The sequence below is a fragment of the Oncorhynchus masou genome, chromosome 25, assembly GCF_036934945.1.
Source record: "Oncorhynchus masou masou isolate Uvic2021 chromosome 25, UVic_Omas_1.1, whole genome shotgun sequence".
Classification (NCBI taxonomy): Eukaryota; Metazoa; Chordata; class Actinopteri; order Salmoniformes; family Salmonidae; genus Oncorhynchus; species Oncorhynchus masou.
Window position 1 is genome coordinate 32,193,971 of NC_088236.1, and position 18,578 is coordinate 32,212,548.

At 43.8% G+C, this 18,578-nt stretch overlaps 1 pseudogene; it reads right to left on the reverse strand.

Annotated features, from left to right (window-relative positions):
* Positions 1-18,578, reverse strand: part of LOC135513618 (calcineurin-binding protein cabin-1-like) — an 83,272-nt pseudogene that overhangs the window by 10,924 nt on the left and 53,770 nt on the right.

Genomic DNA, 18,578 nt, shown 5'->3' on the forward strand with positions numbered 1-18,578 from the left:
CTGCCGTGGCTTCAATGATAGGGGACAGGGGCCCTTTTATTTATTTTATTTCACCTTTATTTAAGGCCCTGACCTCAAGGGGGCCCCCATTGATTTTGTTAGTCACTCTCACTCAGATATTATATTAACATAGCATAAGTCATGGCAAAATGTGTAGAATTGCAGGAAATTAGCTGTAAATCTTCAACAACAAAACGTTTTGTAAAGCAAACTTGTGTTTACCTTTTGTTAATAAAATACCTTTTCTGCAAACAGATCCCTCTGTACTTATTAATAGTTTTTAATCCCAGTTCAGAGTTCATGTGTAGCAGATAATTGTAGAGCTAACAGGCTGTGTTTGTTGATCAACTGTGGTGAATGAAGCAACCAATGTGATAATGGCTGCAGTAATTATTGCTTTTTTTCCTGTTTTCCAAATAGCATTTTATAGATATTAAATTGTTTAGAAATGCAGTAAATGAGCATTCAACTTTCCTAAAAGCCCAGAACTCAGTAAAACTACAAGGTTGCCACAAAACAACAGAAGGTTAGTCTGGATAAGTCAGCTGATCTACTGATAACATAGCTCACCACAATGGTATTTTCTTCTCAGGATCCCACCTCAGGGATTTCTAGTCAAATCCTGCTCTGAGTCATTAATAATGAGGCTCCCTGGGGGATTCACACAGGCTTCAACAAACAAACCAACCAACCCCCCAAACTCCAACTGCAATACACCCACCACACAGCACAGCTCAACACAGACCAACAGCAGCAGCTCCTACAGGTTTCCACCGCTAGCTGTGAAGCTTCTTATATCAGGAATTATACATAAAAGCATTGGAACACAATAAAGACCCTTTGCTCTGAGAAAAAGTACCTGAGAGCACTGCAGCAGACTCCGTGTAGCCTAGTTCGTATCCACCATTCGTTGTGTATCATATGAAGACTGAGACCAGTCTGGCTGTAAGCAAAGTCAGATTCAGACCATGGATGGTCCCTTCTGCAATTACTGAGATGGGGTTTGAAAGCAGCTTATCAGTTCTGTGTAGGTCATCTCCTGTTCTGATCATCTTTTTATTATTATCACATTTTAATGAAATTGCCTCTAAATAAGTTCAAGGCTTTCATTGTTTCTTTGAGAGCCGAAGCTCCATATTGTTCCTTGACTTAGTCTGTGAATGCAGCAGGTGGCACTGAAGTGTTTGAGGTGTGACCGGACTTTTTGGTAAGTAAGGCGTAACTCTGAGCAGAGTACCAATGAGACAATGGTCAGAGGTACAGGTGAGGGAAAACAATGGACGGACACAAAATAGCCCCTCACAAAATAGTGCAAACAGCAAGATATTATGATGAATCCTCTCAAAACACGACTAGCAGATCCTCCCACCCACACAAGTAATGCCCAGGTCCCTGCAGGAGAGTTACTTAGCCTTATGCCAGCCTCTCCCCAGGTGTGAACTCGGACTCAACAAAGAGCCTAGGTGTACAATAACTTCTGTACTTTAAAGGTGCTATACATATATTATTATTTTTATTGTAATTTCATAAAATGTCAATATCTGCAGTTAACTCGGGCTCTCGAGTGGCGCAGTGGTGTCAGACACTGCATCTCAGTGCAAGAGGTGTCACTTTAGTCCCTGGTTTGAATCCAGGCTGTATCGTATCTGGACGTGACTGGGAGTCCAATAGGTTGGCTCACAACTGGTCCAGCATTGGCCGGGGTAGGCCGTCATTGTAAATAATCATTTGTTCTCAACTGACTTGCCTAGTTAAATCAATGAAATAAAAATAGTGGAATGATTGTGTTCCACAGTATTACTTACCCGCCAGGGTTGTGATATTCGCCAATTGATTTCTCTGGCTGGAGCGGCATTTGAAAACACTATTCAGTGTAGGGAATCATTGAACCATCTAAATTGCTGTGAAATATTTAGCAATTCACCTAGCAATAGGTTGCATTCCAACCAAATCTTATCCTATTTCCCCCGTATCATGTCGGAGACTGGCGCTAGACGCTTTATTTTGGTTTTGGTCCATCAGCTTCAAATATATTTATTGGTTATTGAAAATATATTTCACAGAGATGTAGATGGTACAAGGATTCCCTATATTATTCAGCGCTTGTTTTCTCACAAACTAAAATTGAGCGAACAGCGTAGCATTTTAGCAACCAGGAAAAGACCAAGCAAATGCTTTTTGACAAGAGATGACTCTCCAGCGGGAGAAATCAATAGGCAAATATCACAGCCAATCACAACACTGGGGGGTAAGTAATACTGTGAAATATCATTCCACTATTACTGCAGATAGATTTATGAAATTACAATGCAGAAATAAAAATAAATCCTGTGTAGCACCTTTAAAAATGACAAAATGAACACCCCCACCTGCCAAATATGGGGAGATTTTGGCATTGGCGGGTAAAATATTTTACCAGCCACGTTGGCGGTTGGTCAGGGCTCCACACTTAGAGCATTTGTGAATAAAAATAGTCAAGTATGATCACATTTATAGTAAAATAAATGGAGAAGCTGTTCTCAAAAGTATGACGTTTTGTTTTATAGCTGGTGAATTAATCGCACAGTCAAAGAACTACGAATCCTATATAGCCCTGTATCCCCCTTTCCCTCCCCCCTTGTGCTGCAACACTGCCTGGATGGGGTCTATACTCAGGTGAAGAAATAAGTGAAAGATACAATTTTAGAAGTGCACAAGCATAAAAGTTGGTCTAATTTACTTGAAACGGAAGTCTACTAAAGTGAGACTTTGTCCTTGTGTGTCTTGGCTATTTACACTGTTTTGTTCACCAGCTAGGTTGTTTTTCTATGTTTGAGTTTCAACTGCTAGGGAAGAGAAGACAACGCTTCTACTAGTCCTGTGGTCACCAACCAAGTCGATCGCCAAACATTTATGTAAAAACGATAATGCCTTGTGTCCTATATTTTTTTATTCGTTTCGAGCTGTTGGCATTAGGTACATTAGGTATCATGCGCCAGATAGCAAACTGTTGCCATTTTGAACCATTTCAAGTTTCTGAAGGTACAAACTCTGCCTTCCCTGCGTGCCCAGAGAGCAAATCAAGTGCACTATAGGTCGACCGCTGGCCAATCGGATGGTTCAGATCACCCTGTCTGCAGTAATTTAGAAGGCATAAAAGAAAGCAACAGAAAAATTGATACTGTGAGATTTCAAAACGTTTAAAACCATCACGAGAGAGAAATTGTCAAGGAATCCAGAAGATATCTGCTGTTTTTTTTTTAGAAACATGTTGATCAGTTTGTGTATTGGCTGGTACAAAATCTGTGTCTGGTAGATATTGAAATCTATTGGGTTTTCCTTTGAATTAAGACTTAGACAGCCAGGTGAGGGGAGTTCTTTACTAATTCATGACTTAATTAATCAATCAAGTACAAGGGAGGAGCGAAAACCTGCAGACACTCGGCCCTCCGTGGAATGGGTTTGACACGTGATCTAGGGCAAGTTTTCCCAAACTCGGTCCTGGGGGGCCCCCCCCTGGGTGCACGTTTTGTTTTTTGCCCTAGCACGACACAGCTGATTCAAATAGTCAAAGCTTGATAATGAGTTGGTTAATTGAATCAGCTGTGTAGTGCTAGGGAATAAGAAAAAAAGTGCACCCAGCAGGGGCCCCCAGGACTGAGTTTGGGAAACCCTGACCTGGGGGATGCTAGGCTAAGTTGTAGGAATCGTCCGTCTCAGGTGTGAACAGGTGACAGGGAGTAGGTTGCAGTGAGCAGAGGATCACCCAGAAGTCATCTTCTGCTCTTCTGTATTATCCCTTCCAAATCATAACCACTAGAATAGTGACTAGACCTTGAATACAAATGATAATGTCAATCAGGTCTAAACATGGAGAAGTGAGAAGAAACCCATGGGTAACCTGGATGTGGTGTGATAAATGGGACAGACTGATTACAGCGGACCTCATGCACACTTATGAAACCCTCCTGCTTGGATCCAGCATCAAAATCTGATCTACATCATGACTTGTAATGCACACGCATACACTGAGCCTTAATAAGGCCATGAGTCATGACCACAATCCTTATCTGTATAAATTATGCTAAATAACTGTCAATTGCGAGCTATGGTAGCCTACCCATCGTTTTCTCCCTCCAGTATAGTGTACTGTGGTTTAAGTCACCATGACAACAGGATGAGAGATGCCGGATGCGGAGGCAGGGCTGTGGGGGGGCAAAAATCAGTCACAGACAGCAAAATAACTGATGATTTTATAAAGAATGTGAGAGATGAACACAAAGCTCAGCTGTGATGATTATAGGTTAGGGTAAGCATCACACTCACACAAAGCTATTATAATGGCCTTTTTTTCTAGTTTCACGTTGGATATAACTTGCATTTTAATGAATTGAAAATCACTGTTGTGTCTAGAGTTTCTGCATCTGGCGACAGAAGAAACTTGTGTTAAACTTTCCCCATAGAATGTAGCATTGCCTTTCATGTGCAAATAAGCAATGCTGTGCATACCAATGAAATACACAGTTGAAACCATTAAACATTTCTGCAAAGTGTGAAGACGAAGAGGTCAAAAGGGAATATTCTTAATGCACAGGTACAGAGAAGACTTCAAAAGCCCTGGGATCTACCCGGCTCGTCCTGTGGCTGAGAACACTGCTCACCTTACTACAGACAGAGACTGCATGTTAATGGGCCACACGGTCTCATGTGCGAAAAGGGAGAAGAATGTCAGTGAGTCCATTAGGAAACTCAATACTCTGATCTAGTTGACTTCTTCTGCAGTCATTCACTGCTGCGCTGCTCACCCATGTAGCTCTGCAGGCATCAAAATCAAACAGCACAGCACCCAAATAATAAGGGCAAACAGAACTAGCACAACTCCCCATCTAGTTACAGTGCCTTGCGAAAGTATTCGGCCCCCTTGAACTTTGCGTCCTTTTGCCACATTTCAGGCTTCAAACATAAAGATATAAAACTGTATTTTTTTGTGAAGAATCAACAACAAGTGGGACACAATCATGAAGTGGAATGACATTTATTGGATATTTCAAACTCTTTTAATAACTCAAAAACTGAAAAATTGGACGTGCAAAATTATTCAGCCATTTTAACTTCGACATCTAGCCACTTAGCTAGCAAGTTAGCAAACCAAATGCATAGCTGTAGCCCCGAGATGGATATAATCTTAGATTTCTTATATACAAAAAAAAAATGAAATGCAACATGCATCAATTTCAAAGATTTTACTGAGTTACAGTTCATATAAGGAAATCAGACAATTTAAATAAATTCATTAGGCCCTGATCTATGGATTTACATGACTGAGAATACAAATATCCATCTGTTGGTCACAGATACCTTAAATAAAAAGTAGGGGCGTGAATCAGAAAATCAGTCAATATCTGGTGTGACCACCATTTGCCTCATGCAGCGTGACACATCTCCTTCGCATAGAGTTGATCAGACTGTTTGTGGCATGTGGAATGTTATCCCACTCTTCTTCAATGTCTGTGTGAAGTTGCTGGATATTGGTGGGAACTGGAACACACAGTTGTATACGGATGCTTAAATGGGTGACATGTCTGGTGAATACAGTGCATTCGGAAAGTATTCAGACCCCTTGACATTTTCCACATTTTGTTACCTTACAGCCTTTTTCTAAAAAAATGTTAAATAAATGTTTTCCCCTAATCAATCTACACACCATAACGGCAAAGCGAAAAGAGTTAATATTTTTTTGCTAATATATTTGAAATAAAAAACAGAAATACCTTATTTACACAAGTAATCAGACCCTTTGCTTATGAGACTCGAAATTGAGCTTAGGTGCATCCTGTTTTCATCAATCATACTTTAGGATGTTCCTACAACTTGGGAGTTGTAGGAACAACTCTTATCCCAGTCTGCTGTTCCCACATGCTTCAAGACTAGACTAGAGACTAGTCAAGGACCATATCACCTCCACCCTACCTGACACCCCAGACCCACTCCAATTTGCTTACGCCCAAATAGGTCCACAGACGATGCAATCTCAACCACATTGCACACTGCCCTAACCCATCTGGACAAGAGGAATACCTATGTGAGAATGCTGTTCATCGACTACAACTCAGCATTTAACACCATAGTACCCGCCAAACTCGTCATCAAGCTTGAGACCCTGGGTCTCGACCCCGCCCTGTGCAACTGGATTTCCTGACGGGCCACCCCCAGGTGGTGAGGGTAGGTAACAACATCTCCACCCGCTGATCCTCAACACTGGGGCCCCACAAGGGTGCGTTCTGAGCCCTCTCCTGTACTCCCTGTTCACCCACGACTGTGTGGCCAGGCACGCCTCCAACTCAATCATCAAGTTTGCGGACGACACTACAGTGGTCGGCTTGATTACCAAAAATGACGAGAAGGCCTACAGGGAGGAGGTGAGGGCCCTCGGAGTGTGGTGTCAGGAAAATAACCTCACACTCAACGTCAACAAAACAAAGGAGATGATTGTGGACTTCAGAAAACAGCAGAGGGAGTAACCCCTATCCACATCGATGGGACAGTAGTGGAGAGGGTAGTAAGTTAAGTTCCTCGGCGTACACATCACGGACAAACTGAATTGGTCCACCCACACAGACAGCGTCGTGAAGAAGGCACAGCAGTGCCTCTTCAACCTCAGGAGGCTGAAGAAATTCAGCTTGTCACCAAAAGCACTCACAAACATCACAATCGAGAGCATCCTGTCGGGCAGTATCACCGCCTGGTACGGCAACTGCTCCGCCCACAACCGGCTCTCCAGAGGGTAGTGAGGTCTGCACAACGCATCACTGAAAAACAGCTTCTATCTCAAGGCCATCAGACTGTTAAACAGTCACCACTAACATTGAGTGGCTGCTGCCAAAACATTGACAACTCCAGCCACTTTAATAATGGGAATTGATGGAAACTGATGTAAAATATATCACTAGCCACTTTAAACAATGCTACTTAATATAATGTTTACATACCCTACATTACTCATCTCATATGTATATACTGTACTCGATACCATCTACTGCATCTTGCCTATGCCGTTCTCTACCATCACTAATTCATATATCTTTATGTACATATTCTTTATCCCTTTACACTTGTGTGTATAAGGTAGTAGTTTTGGAATTGTTCGGTTAGATTACTCATTGGTTATTACTGCATTGTCGGAACTAGAAGCACAAGCATTTCGCTACACTCGCATTAACATCTGCTAACCATGTGTATGTGACAAATAAATTTGATTTGAGTCCACCTGTGGTGAATTTAGTTGATTGGACATGATTTGGAAAGGCACACACCTGTCTAGATAAGGTCCCACAGTTGACAGTGCATGTCAGAGCAAGCCATGAGGTAAAAGGAATTGTCCGTAGAGCTCAGAGACAGGATTGTATCGAGGCACAGATCTGGGGAAGGGTACCAAAAAATCTCTGCAGCATTGAAGGTCCCCAAGAACACAGTGGCCTCCATCATTCTTATATGACCAACTGGCAAGTGTTTTCACTGACATTGTCAATCTCTTCCTGTCTGAGTCTGTAATACCAACATGTTTCAAGCAGACCACCATAGTCCCTGTGCCCAAGAACACTAAGGTAACCTGCCTAAATGACTACTGACCTGTAAGCACTCACTTCTGTAGCCAGGAAGTGCTTTGAAAGGCTGGTCATGGCTCACATGATTACCATTATCCCAGAAACCCTAGACCCACTCCAATTTGCATACCACACCAACAGATCCACAGATGATGCAAACTCTATTGCACTCCAAACTTCCCTTTCCCACCTGGACAAAAGGAACACCTTTGTGAGAATGCTATTGATTGACTACAGCTCAGTGTTCAACACCATAGTACCCTCAAAGCTCATCAATAAGCTAAGGACCCTGGGACTAAACACCTCCCTCTGCAACTGGATCCTGGACTTCCTGATGGGCCGCCCCCATGTGGTAAGGTTAGGTAACAACATCCGCCACGCTGATCCGCAACACGGGGCCCCTCAGGGGTGCGTGCTCAGTCCCCTCCTGTACTCCCTCTTCACTCATGACTGCACGGCCAGGCACGACTCCAACACCATCATTAGGTTTGCCGATGACACAACAGTGGTAGGCCTGATCACCGACGAGACTTATTCTTATTTGTTATTCTTTTCTCATACTTTTGGGGGATTTTCTGAAACGTAATTGTTGGTTAAGGGCTTGTAAGCATTTTACTGTATTTGGTGCACGTGACAAATAAAATTAGATTTGATTTAAATGTCATAAGTTTGGAACCACCAAGACTCTTCCAAGAGCTGGCGCCCGGTAAAACTGAGCAATCAGGGGAGAAGGGCCTTGGTCAGGGAGGTAACCAAAAACCCGATAGTCAATCTGACAGAGCTCCAGAGTTCTTCCGTGGAGATGGGAGAACCTTCCAGAAGGACAACCATCTCTGCAGCACTCCACCAAATCAGGCCTTTATGGTAGAGTGGCCAGATGGAGCCACTCCTCAGTAAAAGGTACATCAAGGCCCACTTTTCTCCAAAAGGCACAGACCATGAGAAACATGATTTTCTGGTCTTATGAAACCAAGATTGAACTCTTTGGCCTGAGCGCCAAGCGTTACGTCTGGAGGAAACCTGGCACCATCGCTGCGGGGATGTTTTTCAGCGGCAGGGACTGGGAGACTAGTCAGGATCAAGGGAAAGATGAATGGAGCAAAGTACAGAGAGATCCTTGATGACATGTGCTCCAGAGCGCTCAGGACCTTAGATTGGGGCGAAGGTTGAGAGGATCTGCAGAGAAAAATGGGAGAAACTCTCCAAATACAGGTGTGCCAAGCTTGTAACTTCATCTTCAAGAAGACATGAGGCTGTAATCTCTGCCAAAGGTGCTTCAACAAAGTACTAAGTAAAGGGTCTGAATACTTGTGTAAAGGTTACATTTCAGTTTATGAGGTACTGTGTGTAGATTGATGAGGAAAACCTTTTTTTAAATACATTTTATAATACGGCTGTAACATAACAAAATGTGGAAAAATTCAAGGGGTCTGAATACTTTCCGAACGCACCGTATATGCAGGTCAGGAAGAACTGGGACATTTTCAGCTTCCAGGAATTGTGTACAGATCCTTGCGACATGGGGCCGTGCACGATCACGCTGAAACATGAGATGATGACGGAGGATAAATGGCACGACAATGGGCTTCAGGATCTATTCCAGGTATCTTTGTGCATTCAAATCACCATCGATAAAACTCAAATGTGTTCGTTGTCCTTAGCTTGCGCCTGCACATACCATAACACCACCATAAGGAACTTTGTTCACAACGTTGACATCAGCAAACTACTCGCCCACAAGACACCATACACATGGTCTGCGATTGTGAGGCCGGTTGGATGTACTGCCAAATTCTCTTAAACGATTTTAGGCGGCTTATGGTAGAGAAATGAATATTAAATTATTTGGCAACAGCTCTGGTGGAAGTTCCTGCAGTCAACATGCCAATTGCACGCTCCCTCAAAACTTGAGACATCTGTGGCAGTGTGTTGCGTGACAAAACTGCACATCACTAATAGTGAGCATTTCTCCTTTGTCAAGATAATCCATCCAATTGACAGGTGTGGCATATCAAGACGCTGATTAAACAGCATCACACAGGTGCACCTTGTGCTGGGGACAACAAAATGCCACAGGATGTCTCGTGTTTTGAGGGAGCGTGCAACTGGCATGCTGACTGCAAGAATGTCAACCAGAGCTCTTGCCAGAGAATTGAATGTTCATTTCTCTCCAATAAGTCACCCCCTGGCTCCCCAGTTGGTGGGGCTAACACCCAAGTGGGTAGGCTGTGTCCCTGCCCAGTCATGTGGAATCCATAGATTAGGGCCTAATGCATGCATTTCTATTGACTGATTTCCTTAAATTACTCAGTAAAATCTTAGAAAATTGTTGCATGTTGCGTATATTTTTGTTCAGTGTAGTTTTACAGACAAAAAATACCTGTGTGTTGGAGTGGTGTGGGCATAGCCCAACAACAGATAGGTGTGAGTGTATACTGGTCATAAAAAAATATGAACGCGAGTAGACCACTGAATGGCCAGATCATTTAGATCTTAACATCTCGTGGATGGGAAAGACAAGAGGCAATGAACCTGAAGTTTAATTTGAATTGTGTGACCACACATCCCTCGAATAGCTTCAATCAAAGCCCAGATGTATAAATGAGAGGTCCTGGCTTTGGAAGACGTCTCCAGTCAGATGAACAGATGAGAATATGATATCTGGGGCAGATCTATTTGTGCAAAGTGCTTCGATTCAACTCCTGGGATGTGATATACACTCAGTGGCTAGTTTATTAGGTACACCCATCTAGTACCGGGTCATACCCCTCTTTGCCTCCAGAACAGCCTGCATTCTTTGTAGCATGAGTTCTACAATGTGTGGCGTTCAAATGCTGCTCAATTGGTATCAAGGGACCTAACGTGTGCCAGGAAAACACTCACCACAGCATTCCACTACAGACACCCGTGTCATCAGGACCCCTTTGCCCACTAGCAACCATATGAACACTGGAGAATCCCACAAACCCTTCATCTACCTTGGCCAGAGACAGATCTGTCTGTTTGAGAGGGTGGGAAAGAGGACTTACTTTTCTTCTTATAATTTTAACTACTATATTCTAATAATTATAACTACAGCCTGTACCATTGACACCAGGCAGGATGGGTCCATGGACTCTTGCTGCTTACACTAGATCTGGACTCTGCCATCAGCATGACGCAACAGCATCCGGGAATTTGTTGAACCAGGCAATGTTTTTCCACTTCTCAAATTGTCCGGTGTTGGTAATTGTGTGCCCACTAGAGCCGCTTCTTCTTGTTTTTAGTTGATAGGAGTGGAACCTGTTGTGGTCGTCTGCTGCAATCACCCATCCGTGACAAGGACCGACGTGTTGTGTATTTCGAAATGCTGTTCTGAACACCATTGTTGTACCGCGCAGTTTTTGGCCCGCCTATTAGCATGCACGATTCTTGCCATTCTCCTTCAACCTCTCTCATCATCAAACTGTTTTCACCCACAGGACTGCCACTGACTGGATTCTTTGTGTCCGTCACACCATTCTCAGTAAACCCTAGACACTGTCGTGTCACTCGTTTTGTCCATTCTAACGTTCAATCGAACAGTAACTGAATGCCTCAATGCCTGTCTACCTGCATTATATAGCAAGCCACGGCCACACTGTCTGTTGGAGCAAACCATTTTTGTGAACTGGGTGGTATACCTAATAAACTGGTCACTGAGAGTATGTACCACAGGAGGTTGGTGGCACCTTAATTGGGGAGGACAGGCACATAGTTTGCAAGTGTTTTGATGCCATTCCATTTGCTCCGTTCCAGCCAATATTATGAGCCGTCCTCCCCTCGGCAGTCTCCACTGGTATGTACATATTGAATGTTTACATTTGTGAGTGTTGTATTTGTATGGGGTCCATGTAGGTGTAGGGTATATGCATGAAATGTAATCTACTTTGTGTTGATGTGTATGTACACTGTGTTTGTGGACCAGGTCATCCCCCATACCTGTCGTTGTGCTGACGTGGCCATCTGTATCTGGCAGAACTTCACGGCTTGGTCCAGCGCCACGTCTTCATCCACCTGTCCACACCATGCGGGAAGAGAAGAGAACAGAGACAATCAGAGCAGAGCAACACACCGTTTACACAGCCACCTTAGCACCGCTGATGCTGCTCTGGGTAGCTAACAGATAAGGAAAAAGGCCTTTCTCAGAGTGAATGTGGCCGTGGCAACAGGAGACGGCGGCCCTCATTAGGCCTCTCTCTGTGAAGGCTGGCTGCTCTCTATCTGCCAAACTGTAGATGTCTGTGTGAGAGTCAGGAAGCTGATGCTGCACAGGAGAAGCACACATGAAAGCTAGTCTCCATGTTCACCTCTCCCTCAGACACACTACACCATTATGTGGTGGTGTGGTGGTAAACGCTGTTTGGTTCTGTATTGACCACACGCTGTAGGTGGAACCCTCTAGATTGTAACATGCTGCTGCCACAGGAAATGGCCTGTGGAATGAGTCTAGGGCTGTGACAGTCATGACATTTTGTCAGGCGGTAACTGTCATGCAAATAACTGCCAGTCTCACGGTCATTGACGTTAATTAACATAAACCAGTTTAGCGTTGCTGGGCGTCCACCCTTAGCCTACAAGCCACTGATGCAGACCTTTGGAACATCTACAATTTAAGAAGTCGAAAAAAATCTATAATGCCTACACCATCAATAAATCCATTGTTCCTTTTAGGCAGGTCTAAAGAAACAACCTATGACATGAAGAACATTTCACCTATTTCAGAAGAACAGAACAGCATATTCTGAGTAATCCTTACATTAAGCCCTGATCTGGCTATGCCATATGGCTGAGGGCTACACTAGTTAATTTACACTAGTTAATTACAATATTTGCTTATAATTCCTGTGGCATTTTATAGTACAAAGACTAATAAGACAAGGACAACAAAGTCAAGGTATTGGAGTGGCCATCACAAAGCCCTGAACGCAATCCTATAGAAAAGTTGTGGGCAGAACTGAAAAAGTGTGTGTAAGCAAGGAGGCCTACAAACCTGACTCAGTTACACCAGCTCTGTCAGGAGGAATGGGCCAAAATTACCCCAACTTATTGTGGGAAGCTTGTGGAAGACTACCCTTAAACGTTTGACCCAAGTTAAACAATTTAAAGTCAATGCTTCCAAATGCTAATTGAGTATGTAAAACCTTAGACCCACTGTGTACGTGATGAAAGAAAGAAATAATTCTCTACTATTTTCACATTTCACATTCTGAAAATAAAGTGGTGATTCTAACTGACCTAAGACAGGGAATTTTTACTAGGATTTAATGTCAGGAATTGTTAAAAACTGAGTTTAAATGTATTTGGCTAAGGCGTATGTAAAATTCCAACTTCAGCTTCAATTGATTTAATCCATTTCAGAATCGGCTGTAACGTAACAAAATGTGGAAAAATGTAGCACGCTTTTCCCGCGGTTCATTTTCATGCCAGCCAAGTAGGCTACTCAGGTTGTGAACCAATGTTCTTAATATTAGGAAAGTTGAGAAATAAATATACTAGACCTAGCCTATAGAAAGCTCATGGGATCCTCTTTTTAATAGAGGCCATCAAAACCATCAAAACTTGCGCAATTGCATAGGCTATAGAAATGTTACGCAATATGGGCTTATAGGAACACTTCTTTAATTCCACGCATCAATGACTTGGCAGACCTGGGGGGCAAAGACTGGGAGGACTGCAAGAGGCAGCACTCTGAGACAGAGGTTGGTTACACTGGAGAGCTGCCCCCCCTCCCCCCTAGCGTGGTAGAGTGGAAGAGTGGGCTATTTGAGAACTTTCCTTCTTCTGAAGTAGCATAACAGACCTATGAGGGCTTGCCTGGGCACAAACATGTCAGATTAAAGCTGAGCCAAAGCTAACTAAAACTTTTGACACAACCTGCCAACTGCTCTTGCTCTGTACTTTATATTCATGGCTATTGGCTACATCACTGAACTGTAAAACAGATCCAATGGCATGAAACAAAACTGCTGTGCTGGGCAAAAGCCTTGTGGAATTGGGTTAGAAGCTAACTTTTAAGAGATGGCTTGTATTTGGAAAGTGAGAAGCAAGGTGAAGAATTTGGCACTAATACTGTAATTTCGCTTCACTAAAAACATGTTAGGGAAAGAATTTGGCACTAATACTGTAATTTCACTTCACTAAAACATGTAGTGTCACTGACTCAACTGTACTAAGAAAGTAATGTCAAGGCTGGCTCACTTTGTTCAGGAGATATGTAAGCCCTATTAGAGTGTGTCAGAACACTGTCATGTTACCCCTTTCCAGCCACAGGGGGAAAAAAGTAATTTCCCTTGATCGCAAAACATGGGAAGCAAATCTCAGCCAAAGTCGCAGCACACTTTCCAATGGTTTCAATATTATTAACTTGCAAAATAGCATCCGTCAGTGTGCGTGTGAGAGAGAAGAGAGAGAAGTGACACTGAAAGAAGCTAAATAGAGCGAGGGTTGTAGTAGCTAGCCATCTCCCTCTCGTCAGCTTAGTCGTAGCCCCTCCATCCTCTGTTGCCTCCCACTCCAGCTCTGTGGCTTGACACATAGCCAATGTCATACCAGGTTCCCCACGGTCAGCATTGATCACTAGCTATGCGTCTAGAGGCTGATGAGAGCTGTGCTCAAACAACACCCTCAATGCCAGCCAACAGAAAAGGAGAAGTTGGCTCAGATGCAATACACAAAGTAACTAATCCCTCTATTATTTGATCAGTTCTGCTATGCAAGTGGAAGAAATTATTAAATTAAATCAACTCAACATTCCGGTTACAGTGCTGCAATAGAAATGTCCCTTTTTGCTCAGTCTATCAAACGGAATCTCAAGAACTATAGGGTACCTACTTAATACAACAGTGTCAGTTCTTGGTAACAGAAGTCCAAACTGAATCAGAAGTTTACGTTTAGCTTCAGAGTCAGTGAGCGGGCAAGACCATGACTGGTTCTACACAAGCAGTGCCAGTGCACTAGAAAGGGTCCCAATCACAAAGCACAAAATCATTTTGCTGTCTTGACAAAATGCACAACCTTAACCTTTCAAACAGGTAACGGTTGTCTCAGAAAAACAGGAAACCAGTAATTTAGTCAGTGAGCAATAAATCTGTGTTGTCTGCTGGTAAGACAGAAATAATAAATGGGTCATTCTCTCTGTCTGAATCCACGGAAGCCATTACTGGGCCACGTAATACAGAAGACCTTTCATCGGAAATGATCAATTCCATCACTGTTGGAAAATAAGACATTTAGAATAATTGACATTTAGAATAATAAACACTTTGTACAGTTCCCTATTAGCTAGGTCAGGATTTACAAAATGTAATGAAAACACCAATTAAATTTATGGTGAGATATACTAATGCTTATAATGATTTATTTTGCATTTTTAGTCACTTCGCAAACGAGAGAGCAAATACAGAGCAATTTACAGGAGCAATTATGGTTAAGTGCCTTGCTCAAGGGCACAGGCAGATTTTTCACCTAGTCGGCTTGGGGATTCAAACCAGCGACCTTTCAGTTGCAGGCCCAATGCTCTTAACCGCTAGGCTGCCTGCTGCCCTTTTATGATTATACTTATGATTATAAGCTGTAAATATTAAGTGCTATTTGTGTTAATATCTTAGTTAATACATGTAGCACTGGGAAGATGATTAGGCTAAAAGTGGTCTTGTGTGCTATTTGGTTCCTTATGACAGTATTTTATAGCAGTTGCATGAGTAGGGAAAGTCCCCTCTGTGTTTCAGGTCTCTTTGCTAAATCAATATCAAAAGGGATTTCCCAAACCCATTTCCTTTTTCAGTGAGTATATATTATGTGTGCATGACATGGCACAGTTAAAAATCAATTGTTGATGGGAGAGAGAAATGTGGCTGTAAACGTGACGGTAAACAGGGGAGTTTGCGACAATAACTCATAAAAGTACAGCATACCTGCTTGATGAGCATGTATGTCTCTGACATGATCTTCTCAATGCGCCCCAGGTCGTAGGTCATGACGTTCTGGCCCTGCTGCCACACCCGGTAGGCATCCAGCAGAAGAGTTTCGCCTGACTCCACGTCATCCAGGAGCTTCCTCTTCCTGCTGGGCCTGCATAGCGCCCCCTGGGCTAGTCCCTGCTCTGCTCCGCTGGCTAACACTGGGCCCTTAGCTACCGGGCACTGGAGCTGCTGCTGCTGCTGTCTGGAGCTGATGCTCAGGTCCTCCAGTGAAAGCTCCGGTGCGCGGCTGCTCTCAACCACTTTCTCCCCAGGATCCAGGACAGTTCTGGGAGACACCGTGTCTGGTTGTCTGCCCTGTGAGTCTGTGGTCTTGGAGGGACGCCCCCAGTGGCCAGCATCCAGCTCCATGGGCTCCTCTGGCCCTGCTCTGGCCCACTCGCCCACAGCAGCTTCCACCTTCCCAGATGGAGTTCTCTGCTGCTGATCCCCCCTGTTTCTGTCTGTGGCCAGAAGGGCTGGCTGTGTCTGAGGGGTCTCCCGGGACCCAGAGTCAGGGCCTGGGGCAGTGACCTGGGGTTCCTCAGTGAGCTCAGGCTTCTTATGCAGTGCATGACTGCTGTCCTCTGCACTGGGCCTGTTGGACGTGTCTGCGGTTGTCATTTCCCCCATGGAGGGCGCAGGCACTTTGGAAGGCTGCTCTGACACCTGAGAAAGAACAGAGCCCGTCACAACACAAGTAAGAGCATGCTGAAACTATAAACTACGGAGCTGCTTTCAGCTCCTCTCCAAGTGTGTAGAGTGCTTTGGTTGCAAACCCCTGTGAGTTTGTTCAGATTGTCCTCCAGGAATTTTACAGCTAGGAAAAATGCTCTCTGGGCCAAAACCTGACGATCCACATCCCGCAAATACTTCCTTTAAGACATGAGAGAGAGAAAAGAAAGAGAAGAGTAACAAATTCACACAAAAGCACTAGAAAAAATGGTTGCCATGAAAAACAGAGAAACATGGTTGAGTCATAAGAGATCCTTACTTTCCCTGGTCAGGGGCTCTCTGGAGAATGAAAGAGAATTTTATCAGTGTGTCGTGGTCCTTCAGCTGAGACAGCACCTCCAGCAAGAGGACGATGGATCGGTTCATATGAGATGCAAAACTGCCAGGGCGATCAATCTCATCCACTGGAATATGCCAGATGCCCTGAAGCAGGAAGGAGGGGAAGAAGAGGGGGAGGAGGAAAAGGAGGAGTCGAAGAGGCAACAGTTCACTAACACTGTTTGGTAGCGTGTCATGGAGACCGGCTTATGTATGACCTCACCTGTCAGGCTAACTAGAGTTCTGTTTCAAAACATATTTTCCACTAACACACTCACAAGGCCAACAGATCCCTGACATGAGCTTTTCAATGTGCCCCACTGGTGGGTTTTCAGTTTAATTTAAAAAGTGCAAAAGCTCAACTGAAAAGTGGATGTACCTGATATTTATTTTTACATACATGGGGATTTATTTGACACAGACTGATAGTGAAGGAGGGCAAGAGAAAAGGAGAAAGGGAGAGAAGTGTGACAGTATATTGTTTTAGGCAATATATTAACCACCATACCTCTCCATGTATGAGCATATTACCCAAGATCTGCAGTGCCAGTTTCAAGATAGTGATTTTATTTCACCTTTATTTAATCAGGTAGGCCAGTTGAGAACAAGTTCTCATTTACAACTGCGACCTGGCCAAGATAAAGCAAAGCGACACAAACAGAGTTACAAACAAAGGTACAGTCAATAACACAATAGACAAATATATGTACAGTGTGTGCAAATGTAGAAGAGTAGGGAGGTAAGGCAATAAATAGGTCATAGAGGCGAAATAATTACAATTTAGCATTAACACTGGAGTGATAGATGTGCAGATGAGGATGTGGAAGTAGAGATACTGGGGGTGCAAAAGAGCAAGAGGATAAATAACAATGTGGGGATGAGGTAGTTGGGTGTGCTATTTACAGACTGGCTGTGTACAGGTACAGTGATCGGTAAGCTGCTCAGACAGCTGATGCTTAAAGTTAGAGAGGGAGATATACAACATTTTGCAATTCGTTCCAGTCATTGACAGCAGTGAACTGTAAGGAAAGGTGGCCAAAGTAAATGTTGGCTTTGGGGGTGACCAGTGAAATGTACCTGCTGGAGTGCGTGCTTCGTGTGGATGTTGCTATGGTGACCAGTGAGCTGAGATCAGACGGGGCTTTACCTAGCAGAGACTTATAGATGACCTGGAACCAGTGAGTTTGGTGATGAATATGTAGTGAGAGCCAGCCAACAAGAGCATACAGGTCGCAGTGGTGGGTGGTATATGGGGCTTTGGTGACAAAACGGACGGCACTGTAATAGACTGCATCCAGTTTGTTGAGTAGAGTGTTGGAGGCTATTTTGTAAATGACATCGCCGAAGTCAAGGATCGGTAGGATAGTCAGTTTTACGAGAGTATGTTTGGCAGCATAACACAGTGTCCAAAGAAGGGCCAGATGTATACAGAATGGTGCCGTCTGCGTAGAAGTGGATCAGAGAATCACCAGCAGCAAGAGCAACATCATTGATATATACAGAGAAAAGAATCAGCCCGAGAATTGAACCCTGTAGCACCCCCATAAAGACTGCCAGAGGTCCGGACAACAGGCCCTCCCGATTTGACACACTGAACTTTATGTGAGAAGTAGTTGGTGAACCAGACGAGGCAGTCATTTGAGAAACCAAGGCTGTTGAGTCTGCCGATAAGAATACGGTGATTGACAGAGTCGAAAGCCTCGGCCAGGTCGATGAAGACGGCTGCACAGTACGTCTTTTATCGTGGGTGGTTAGGATATCGTTTAGGACCTTGAGCGTGGCTGAGGTGCACCCATGACCAGCTCGGAAACCAGATTGCCTAATAGAGAAGGTACGGTGGGATTCGAAATGTTCGGTGATCTGTTAACTTGGCATTCAAAGATTTTAGAAAGGCAGGGCAGGATGGATATAGGTCTATAACAGTTTGGGGTGATGCGCTGTTGGCCGGGGTAGTCGGGTGGAA